This window comes from Tamandua tetradactyla, chromosome 13, assembly GCF_023851605.1.
Source record: "Tamandua tetradactyla isolate mTamTet1 chromosome 13, mTamTet1.pri, whole genome shotgun sequence".
Lineage (NCBI taxonomy): Eukaryota > Metazoa > Chordata > Mammalia > Pilosa > Myrmecophagidae > Tamandua > Tamandua tetradactyla.
The window spans coordinates 56,214,417-56,226,248 of record NC_135339.1 but is presented as its reverse complement, the minus strand read 5'-3'; positions in this window follow the sequence as shown (position 1 = coordinate 56,226,248).

Genomic DNA, 11,832 nt, shown 5'->3' with positions numbered 1-11,832 from the left:
CCGTGGTGGCTGGTGCCCACCCCCACAGGCTGCTTCCCAGATGGAAAGGAAAGCAACTTTAACAGCAACAGGGGCTGAGCCCAACCAAACACCAATTGTTTAGCAAATTAACAAATTCTCAGTACTAAAAATTGACTCCCAGCTCAGGTGAACCTGTTCAAAGCAGAGTTCACTCATTTTGGCCTGGTGCCTAGTGGGCCGGGCTGGTGGAAAAAGTAAAAAAAAAAAAGGGAAGTGAGGTTTTTGTGGCTGTGTTTCTACAGAGGCTTGACTGCCTTTGGATTCACTGGCAGGATTTCTTAGGCTGCAGCTGGCCCAGGCATAGGCAGAAAGAAGCTCGTTTGAGGGCTTGTCTGGAAACTGTGCCTTTCCCAGGGGAGGGGTGAAGCCCAACTCAGGTGGAATCCCTCCCTTAAGGAACTCAGACACCAGGTCTTGGTAATTTGAAGCCATTAAAACTAGCCTACAATCTCTCCTCTGTCTCCACCACACCCGCAGCAGGGACAGTCTGCCAAAGTTAAAGGTATTGCACCATCTTATGCTGGTGGGACCTGCAGGCAGACTAGCACCATATACTGGACAGTATAAGAAAAACAGAGTCTAGAGACTTCACAGGAAAGTCTTTCAACCTGCTGGATCTCATGCTCAGGGAAAACTGAAGCAGATGACTCTTTCCTCCTGATAGGAGGCCAGTTTGGCCTGGGAAAATCCGACTGGGGTCTATAATACCTAGGCAGACCCTCCTAAGTGTGGGGTGAAAAAGGTACCATATAAGCAGGGCAAGAAACAAGAAAACAAGAACTGAAAAATTCTCCTCTGTTAAACAAAACCTAAATTAGGGGTCCAGAATAAGCTGAAATTAATGTCAAAGAACAGATAGACAACAAATTCATCCAGCAAGAAAGCCCTAAGTAAAGGAAGTGAAAGGAATCTCCAGAATAAACTAGTTAAGGTAATTAAATGTATAGGTGCCAGCAAGAAATAACAAATCACACCAGGAAAACTGAAAATATGGCCCAATCAAAGGAACAAACCAATAATTCAAATGACATACAGGAGCTGAAACAATTAATTCAGAATACACGAACAGACATGGAGAACCTCGTCAAAAACCAAATCAATGAATTGAGGGAGGACGTAAATAAGGCAAGAAATGAACAAAAAGAAGAAATTGAAAGTCTGAAAAACAAATTCCAGAACTCATGGGCATGAAAGGCACAGTAGAAGAGATGAAAAAAACCAAAGGAAACCTACAATGGTAGATTTTGAGAGGCAGAAAATAGGATTAGTGATCTGTAGCATGGAACATCTGAAAATCGAAAAGCAAAAGAAACTATAGGGAAAAAAATGGAAAAATATGAGCAGGGACTCAGGTAATTGAATGATAACATGAAGCGCACAAATATACGTGTTGTGGGTGTTCCATAGGGAGAAGAGAAGGGAAAAGGAGAAAAAACTAATGGAGGAAATTATCACTGAAAATTTCCCAATTCTTGTGAAAGACTTAAAATTACATATCCAAGAAGTGCAGCATACCCCAAAGAGAATAGATCCAAACAGACATACTTCAAGACAATTACCAATCAGAATGTCAGAGGTCAAAGATTAAGAGAGAATCTTGAAAGCAGCAAGAGAAAAGCAATCCATCACATACAAGGGAAACCCAACAAGACTACGCATAGATTTCTCAGCAGAAACCATGGAGGCAAGAAGAGAGTGGGATGATATATTTAAATTACTAAAAGAGAAAAACCTTGAACCAAGAATTCTATATCCAGCAAAATTGTCCTTCAAAAATGAGGGAGAAATTAAAACATTTTCAGACAAAAAAGTCACTGAGAGAATTTGTGACCAAGAGACCAGCTTTGCAAGAAATACTAAAGGGAACACTAGAGACAGATATGAAAAGACAGAAGAGAGAGGTGTGGAGAAGAGTGTAGAAAGGAAGACTATGAGTAAAGGTAAAAAGAAGGAAAATTAGATATGACATACAAAATCCAGAAGGCAAAATAGTAGAAGAAAGTACTACCCATGCAGTAATAACACTAAATGTTAATGGGTTAAACTCCCCAATCAAAAGACCTAGACTGGCAGAATGGATTAAAAAACAGGACCCATCTATATGCAGGAAACACAGCTTAGACCCAAGGATAAGCATAGGTTGAAAGTGAACGTTTGGGAGAAGATATTTCATGCAAATAAAAATCAGAAAAGAGCAGGAGTAGCTATACAAATATCCAACAAATTAGACTTCAAATGTAAAACAGTTAACAGAGACAAAGAAGGACACTATGTATTAATAAAATGAACAGTTCAGCACGAAGACATAACAATCATAAATATTTATGCACCAAACCAGAATGCTCCAAAATACATGTGGCAAATGCTGAAAACACTGAAAGGAGAAATAGACACATCTACCATAATAGCTGGAGACTTCAATTCCCCACTCTCATCAATGGACAGAACATCTAGACAGAGGATAAATAAAGAAACAGAGAATTTGAATAATACAATAAATGAGCTACACTTAACAGACATTTATGGAACAGTAAACCCCACAACAGCAGGATATACCATTTTCTCAAGTGCTCATGGATCATTCTCAAGGATAGACCATATGCTGGGTCACAAAGCAAGTCTCAATAAATTTTAAAAATTGGAATCATATAAAACACTTTCTGAGATCATAAAGGAATGAAGTTGGAAATCAATAATAGGCAGAGTGCCAGAAAATTCACAAATATGTGGAGGCTCAACAACACACTCTTAAACAACCAGTGGATCAAGGAAGAAATTACAAGAGAAATCAGTAAATATCTCCAGGTAAATGAAAATGAAAACCCAACATATCCAAACTTATGGGATGCAGCAAAAGATGTGGTAAGAGGGAAATTTATTGCCCTAAATGCCTATATCAAAAAAGAAGAAAGGGCAAAAATCAAGGAATTAACTGTCTACTTGGAAGAACTAGAGAAAGAACAGCAAACTAACCCGAAAGCAAGCAAAAGGAAAGAAATCATGAGAATTAGAGCAGAAATAAATGAAATTGAGAACATAAAAACAATTGCGAAAACCAATAAAACCAGAAGCTGGTTCTTTGAGACAGTCAATAAGATTGATGGACCCTTAGCAAGATTGACAAAAAGAAGAAGAGGGAGGATGCAAATAAATAAGATCAGAAATGGAAGCAGAGACATAACGACTGACCCCAGAGAAATAAAGGAAGTAGTGACAGGATACTATGAGCCACTCTATGCTAATAAATACAACAATGTAGATGAAATGGACAAGTTCCTAGAAAGGCATGAACAACCAACTTTGACTTGAGAAGAAATAGATGACCTCAACAAACCAATCACAAGTAAAGAAATTGAATCAGTCCTTAAGAAGCTCCCCCAAAAGAAAAGTCCAGGACCAGATGGCTTCACATGTGAATCTTCCAAAGATTCCATAAAGAATTAGTACCAATCCTGCTCAAATTCTTCAAAAAATTGAAGAGGAGGTAAAGCTACCTAATTCATTCTATGAAGCCAACATCCCCCTTGTACCAAAGCCAGACAAAGATATTACAAAAAAAGAAAACTACTGAACAATCTCTCTAATGAATATAGATGCAAAAATCCTCAACAAAATTCTAGCAAATTGAATCCAGCAACACATTAAAAAAATTATACATCATGGTCAAGTAGGATTCATCCCAGATGTGCAAGAATGGTTCAACATAAGAAAATTAATTAATGTAATACACCATACCAACAAATCAAAGCAGAAAAACCAAATGATCATCTTGATTGATGCAGAAAAGGCATTTGACAAAATTCAACATCCTTTTCTGTTGAAAACACTTCAAAGGATAGGAATAGAAGGGAACTTCCTCAAAATGATAAATGGAACGTATGAAAAACCCACAGCTAATATCATCCTCAATGGGCACAAACTGAAACCTTTCCCTCTAAGATCAGGAGCAAGACAAGGATGTCCACTATCACCACTGTTATTCAACATTTAGTTGGAAGTTCTAGCCAGAGCAATTAGACAAGAAAAAGAAATACAAGGCACCAAAATTGAAAAGAAAGAAGTAAAACGCTCACTGTTTGCAGATGATATGATGCTATATGCTGAAAAATCCACAGCAAAACTATTAGAGCTAATAAATGAGTATGGCAAAGTGGCAGAGTACAAGATCAACACTCAAAAACCTAAGGTGTTCCTATACACTAATAATGAACAATCTGAAGGGGAAATCAAGAATGCAATTCCATTTACAATTGCAACCAAAAGAATAAAATATTTCAGAATAAATTTAACTAAAGACGCAAAAGACCTATACAAAGGAAACTACAAGAAATTGTTAAAAGAAGTCACAGAAGACCTAAATAGATGGGAAGGCATACTGTGTTCATGGACTGGAAGACTAAATACAGTTAAGATGTCAATTCTACCTAAGTTGATTTACTGATTCAATGCAATACCAATCAAAATCCCAACAACTTACTTTTCAGAAATAGAAAAACCAACAAGCAAATTTATCTGGAGGGGCAGGGTGCCCCAAATAGCTAAAAGTATCCTGAGGAAAAAAAATGTAGTCAGGGAGGTCTCACACTGCTTGACTTTAAGGCATATTATGAAGTTACAGTGGTCAAAACAGCATGGTACTGGCATAAAGATAGATATATTGACCGATGGAATCAAATAGAGCTTTCAGATGCAGACTCTCTCATCTATGGACAATTTATCTTTGACAGGCAATTGAGCCAACTCACCTGGGATAGAACCATCTCTTCAATAAATGGTGCCTAGAGAATTGGATATCCATATGCAGAAGAATTAAAGAGGACCCATATCTCACACCCTATACAAAAGTTAACCCAAAATGGAACAAAGACCTAAACAGTAGGTCTAAGACCATAAAACTGTTAGAAGAAAATGTAGGTAAATATCTTTTAAATCTTATGCTTGGAGGTGGTTTTGTAGACCTTCACCCCAAAGCAAGAGCACTGAAGAAAGAAATAAAAAAATGGGAACTCCTCAAAATTAAACACTTTTGTGCATCAAAGAACTTCATCAAGAAAGTAAAAAGACAGCCTACCCAATGGGAGACAATATTTGGAAATGATACATCAGATAAAGGTCTAGTATCCAGAATTTATAAAGAGATTGTTCAACTCAAAAAGACAGCCAATCCAATTATAAAATGGGTAAAAGACTTGAACAGACACTTCTCAGAAGAGGAAATACAAATGGCCAAAAGCACATGAAGAGATGCTCAACTTCCCTGGCTATCAGAGAAATGCAAATCAGACCACAATGAGATATCATCTCACACCCACCAGAATGGCCATTATCAACAAAACAGAAAATGACAAGTGCTGTAGAGGATGTGGAGAAAGAAACACACTTATTCGCTGTTGGTGGTAATGTCAAATGGTACAACTGCTGTGGAAGGCAGTTTGGTGGTTACTCAAAAAGCTGAATATAGAATTGCCATATGACCTGGCAATACCATTGCTAGGTATATACTCAAAGGACATAAGGGCAAAGACACAAACAGACATTTGCACACCAATGTTTATAGCAGCATTATTTACAATTGCAAGGAGATGGAAACAGCCAAAATGTCCATCAGCAGACAAGTGGCTAAACAAACTGTGGTATATACATACAATGGAATATTATGCAGCTTTAAGACAGAATAAAGTTATGAAGTATGTAACAACATGGATGAATCTTGAGGACATTATGTTGAGTGAGATTAGTCAAAAACAAAAGGACAAGTACTATATGGTCTCACTGATATGAACTGACATTAGTGAATAAACTTGGAATATTTCCTTGGTAACAGAGACCATCAGGAGAAAATAGGGTAAGATATTGGGTAATTGGAGCTGAAGGGATACAGATTGTGCAACAGGACTGAATGTAAAAACTCAGAAATGGACAGCACAATATTACCTAACTGTAATACAATTATGTTAAAACACTGAATGAAGCTGCATGTGAGAATGATAGAGTGAGGACGGCTGGGGGCATAAAATAAATCAGAAAGAAAGATAGATGTTAAAGATTGAGTTGGTATAATCTAGGAATGCCTAGAGTGTATAATGATAGTGACTAAATGAACAAATTTTAAAAATGTTTTTGCATGAGGAAGGACAAAGGAATGTCATTACTGCAGGGTGCTGAAATAAATGGTAATTAAGATTTAAAAATTTTACCTTACTTGTTAGACTAAAGCAAAAAATGTTTCTTTGGTACAAAATTTATATTTTGACTAGTGAATTTCCTAATATAATTTATGTAGACAGCTTAATTGAACACCATAAGTACATGGAACCTTGAGTAGGGCATGAGATTTTGTTGGTTTGTCCAGAGTGATGCCCCAGTAAATCCCAGAGTAATTTGAACAGTGAATAAAAAAGTATTTGCAAAGTCTCCTTTGGGGAATGGTTAGAATGGGGAGAAATTCAACTTCCCCTGGTTGAATTCTTGACATTCTAACAAGCAATGTGGACAACCAAAGCTGACTGACTGAGTCACTAAGGAAGACTAGCATCCCACAAAGGATAGGTCAAGTCTACTTACAATTTAGTCTTGGGGTGTGTTCATATGAAACTTAACCCCACAAAGGATAGGTCAAGTCTGCTTAAAATTTAGGCCTAAGAGTCACTCCCAAGAGAGCCTCTTTTGTTTCTCAGATGTGGCCTCTTTCTCCAGCCAACACAACAAGCAATCTCACCACCCTCCCCCATCTACATGAGACATGACTTCCGATGTGGAACTTCCTGGCAATATGGGACAGAAATCCTAGAATGAGCTGAGACTCAGCATCAAGGGATTGAGAAAAACCCTAGAATGAGCTGAGACTCAGTATCAAGGGATTGAGAAAACCTTCTTGACCAAAAGGGGGAAGAGTGAAATGAGACAAAGTGTCAATGGCTGAGAGATTCCAAACAGAGCCGAGAGGTTATCCTGGAGGTTATTCTTACGCATTAACTAGATATCACCTTGTTATTCAAGAAGTAATGGAGAGGGCGGGCCGCGGTGGCTCAGCGGGCAAAGTGCTTGCCTGCTATGCCGGAGGACCTCGGTTCGATTCCCGGCCCCAGCCCATGTAACAAAAACAAAGAAACGGAATACAATAAAACAAGAAAATGTTTAAAGATGTTTCCCTTTCTTCCTTCCTTCCTTCCTTCTCTCTGTCTTTCCTTTAAAAAAAAAAAAAAAAAAAAAAAAAAAAAGAAGTAATGGAGAGACTAGAGGGAACTGCCTGAAAATGTAGAGCTGTGTTCCAGTAGCTATGTTTCTTGAGGATGACTGAATAATGATATAGCTTGCACAATGTGACTGTGTGTGAAAACTTTGTGTCTGATGCTCCTTTTATCTACCTTGTGAACTGATGAGTAGAACATATGGAATAAAAATAGTTAATAGGGGGAAAATGTTAAAATAAATTTAGTTTGAAATGGTAATGAAAATGAGGCATAAGGGGTATGATATGTAAAATCTTTATTTTTTTTTTATTTGGTTTTATTTCTTTTTCTGTTGTCTTTTTATTTCTTTTTCTGAATTGATGCAAATGTTCTAAGAAATGATGAATATGCAACTAAGTGATGATATTGTGAATTACTGATTATGTTTGTTAATAGTTTAGTTCATTTGTTAATTTTTTAAATTAATAAATAAATTAAGAAAAATTAAAAAAAATTCAACACTAAGTCTTCCCTTTTGCTCAAGATGATGATATTTGTTCATCACTGAACAACTCAGGGTCATAGATCTGAGTGGGGTGAGGCATCATCTAAGAATGGTCTACTGAGGATTTCTGATACGGCTGTTCCTAGAAAACCAGTTGAACCTCTTGGTGTCAGTGGCAATAATGGTCAGTTGTTTTAGGATCTGGCTTCTTCAAAAGGGGATGATAGTCTTCCTTAGTGACTCAGTCAAGCAGCTTGCCAAGGAGAAATCTTGTCTTATGCAGTAATGAGACCTTCAATGTATACATTAAGTTGTTGAGTTTAGCTTGCAGTGCTTCTTCAAGTCGTGGGGCAAGGGCAGCTGCAAGGCAACCTAGAGTCCTGGTAGAGATTTGGGCGGTCACACTTTAATTCTCATTGATATCCTTTCAGGAGGGTGAGAGAATACAGGGGAATGTTCCTCTAGAGAGTTGTAAGCTGATATCCAAGGAACCTGGGAGAATTGAGAAGTTAAATGTTATCACACTGTGCAAGAAGACAGGGTCTGGCCCAGTTAATAGGTAGGCAATAAATCAGGCAGTTCTCTGCAGTTAATAGAGGGGCACAAAATAGCTCAAAGACAATGAACAGGAGTAGAATTTGATAACCCCCAAGAGGGTGCTTTAGTTTTCTGTTTAAGCAATGAAAATTCTCCCTATAGTCACCTCTGACTTGGTTTCTTGGCTGTAATCACAAATACCCCAAAATGGATTGGCTTAACAGGAACTTTTTGCTTCATGATTTTGAGGCTGGGAGAAGTCCAAATTCAAGTTTTCAGTAAGGTGAAGCTTTCTTTTTCGGACTGTGGTGTTCTGGGCTGGCTGTTGGCAATCCTTGTGCATTTGGCATTTCCATCACATGACAGTGCTAATGTCCTCCCTGTTGCCTTCCACGTTAGTCCTTCCTGTGATTTTCTGTCCATAAAGCCTTCAATCAGTTGTGCTAAACCCTAATTAAAAATAACATTTTTAACATGTCCTATTTGCAATTGGTTCATACTCACAGGAATTGATTAAAAACATATTTTGGTGGAAGATACTGTAATTCAACATTTTCATCAAAGATAACCAAAGTAATATTATTCTTGATCAGAAAATAAGAGTTTCCATTAGATTTGTCTTGATTATTTACATAAGTATGGCAAGAATATGATGTATCCCATAAGCGTTTTAAGTTTGTTTTGCTGGAAGTTTTCACAAGGAACCTCGGATTGGTCTTTTTAAAAAAATTTTTTATTAATTAAAAAAATTACAAGAAAGAAACACAAACATTCCCAACACATGCTCATTCCGCTCTACACATACACTCAGAATTCACAATATCATCACATATTTGCATATTCATCATCATGATTATTTCCCAGAACATTTGCATCAATTCAGAAAAAGAAATAAAAAGACAACAGAAAAATAAAATAAAAACAGAAAAAAAATTTTACATAACATACTCCTTATCCCTTCCTTTCATTGATCACTAGCATTTCAAACTAAATTTGTTTTAACATTTGTTCCCCCTATTAATTATTTTTATTCCATATGTTCTACTCATCTGTTGACAAGGTAGGTAAAAGGAGCATCAGATACAAGGTTTTTACAATCACACAGTCACATTGTGAAAGCTATATCATTATACAATCAGCTTCAAGAAACGTGGCTACTGGAACATAACTCTACATTTTCCGGCAGTTCCTTCCAGCCTCTGCACTACATCTTGATTAACAAGGTGATATCTATTTAATGCATAAGAATAGCCTCCAGGATAGCCTCTCAACTCTGTTTGGAATCTCTCAGCCTTTGACACTTTATTTTGTCTCATTTCACTCTTCCCCCTTTGGGTCGAGAAGTTTTTCTCAATCCCCTGATAAGTCTCAGCTCCTTCTAGGGGGTTTCTCAATCCCTTGATGCTGAATCTGAGCACATTCCAGGATTTCTGTCCTGTATTGCCAGGAAGGTACGCATGCCTGAGAGTCATGTCCCATGTAGACAGGGGGAGGGTGGTGAGTTTGCTTGCTGTGTTGGCTGGACAGAGAGGCCACATCTGAACAACAAAAGAGTTTGTCTTGGGGGTGACTCTTAGGTCTAATTTCAAGTAGGCTTTACTTATTCTTTGTGAGATTAAGTTTCATATGAAGAAACCCCAAGACTGGGGTCTCAGCCTATAGCTTTGGTTGTCCACACTGCTTGTGAGAATATCAAGAATTCAACTTGGAGAAGTTGAGTCTTCTCCCTTTCTCAGAATTCCCTGAAGGGGACTTTGCAAATAGTTTTCCACTCAATGATCAATTCTGGGATTCATCAAGGCATCACCTGGACAAACCAACAATACCTCATGTCCTACCATGGGCTTAAGTTCCATGTACTTAAGCTGTTCAACCAACTATCTGCATAAGTTATATTAGGAGATGCACTAGTCAAAATATAAATCTGTACCAAATAAACATTTTTTGCTTTAGTCTCACACATAAGTTGAAGTTTTAAAATGTTAATTGCCATCTGTTTTTAGCACACTGCAGTAATGACATTGCTTTGGTTTTCCTCATGCAAAAACATTTTTAAAATTTGTACATTTAGTCACTATCATTATACACCTAGGCATTCCTAGATTATACCATCTTAATCTTTACCATCTATCTTTCTTTGTGATTTCATTTATGCCCCCAGCCCTCTTCCCTCTATCATTCTCACATGCAGCTTCATTCAGTGTTTCAACATAATTGTATTACAGTTAGGTAGTATTGTGCTGTCCATTTCTGAGTTTTATATTCAGTCCTGTTGCACAATCTGTATCCCTTCAGCTCCAATTACCCAATACTTACCCTATTTCTATCTCCTGATGGTCTCTGTTACCAATGAAATATTCCAAGTTTATTCACTAATGTCAGTTCATATCAGTGAGACCATACTGTATTTGTCTTTTTGTTTCTGGCTAATCACACTCAGTATGATGTCCTTAAGGTCCATTCATGTTGTTACATACTTCATAACTTTATTTTGTCTTACAGCTGCATAATATTCCATCTTATATATATGCCACAGTTTGTTTAGCCAACTGTCTGCTGATGGACATTTTGGCTGTTTTCATCTCTTGGTAATTGTTAATACTGCTGCTATAAACACTGGTGTGTAAATGTCCACTTGTTTCCTTGCCCTCATGTCCTTTGAGTAGAGGCAGCATATAGATGGATCCTGTTTTTTAATCCATTCTGCCAGACTATGTCTTTTGATTGTGGAGTTTAATCCACTGACATTCAGTGTTATTACTGCACGGGTAGTACTTTCTTCTACTATTTTGCCTTCTGGATTTTGTATGTCATATCTAATTTTCCTTCTTTTTACCTTTACTCATAGTCTTCCTTTCTACACTCTTCTCCACACCTCTCTCTTCTGTCTTTTCATATCTGTCTCTAGTGCTCCCTTTAGTATTTCTTGCAAAGCTGGTCTCTTGGTCACAAATTCTCTCAGTGACTTTTTTGTCTGAAAATGTTTTAATTTCTCCCTCATTTTTTTTTTTTTTTTTTTTTTTAAAGGAAAGACAGAGAGAAGGAAGGAAGGATAGAAGGAAGGAAGAGAGGAAGAAAGGGAAACATCTTTTAAACATTTTCTTGTTTTATTGTATTTTGTTTCTCCGTTTTCGTTACATGGGCTGGGGCCGGGAATCGAACCGAGGTCCTCCGGCATAGCAGGCAAGCACTTTGCCCGCTGAGCCACCGCGGCCCGCCCTCTCCCTCATTTTTGAAGAACAATTTTTCTGGATATAGAATTCTTGGTTCAAGGTTTTTCTCTTTTAGTAATTTAAATATATCATCCCACTCTCTTCTTGCCTCCATGGTTTCTGCTGAGGAATCTATGCGTAGTCTTGTTGGGTTTCCCTTGTATGTGATGGATTGCTTTTCTCTTGCTGCTTTCAAGATTCTCTCTTAATCTTTGACCTCTGACATTCTGATTGGTAATTGTCTTGAAGTATGTCTATTTGGATCTATTCTCTTTGAGGTATGCTGCACTTCTTGGATATGTAATTTTAAGTCTTTCACAAGAATTGGGAAATTTTCAGTGATAATTTCCTCCATTAGTTTTTTCTCCTCCTTTTCCCTTCTCTT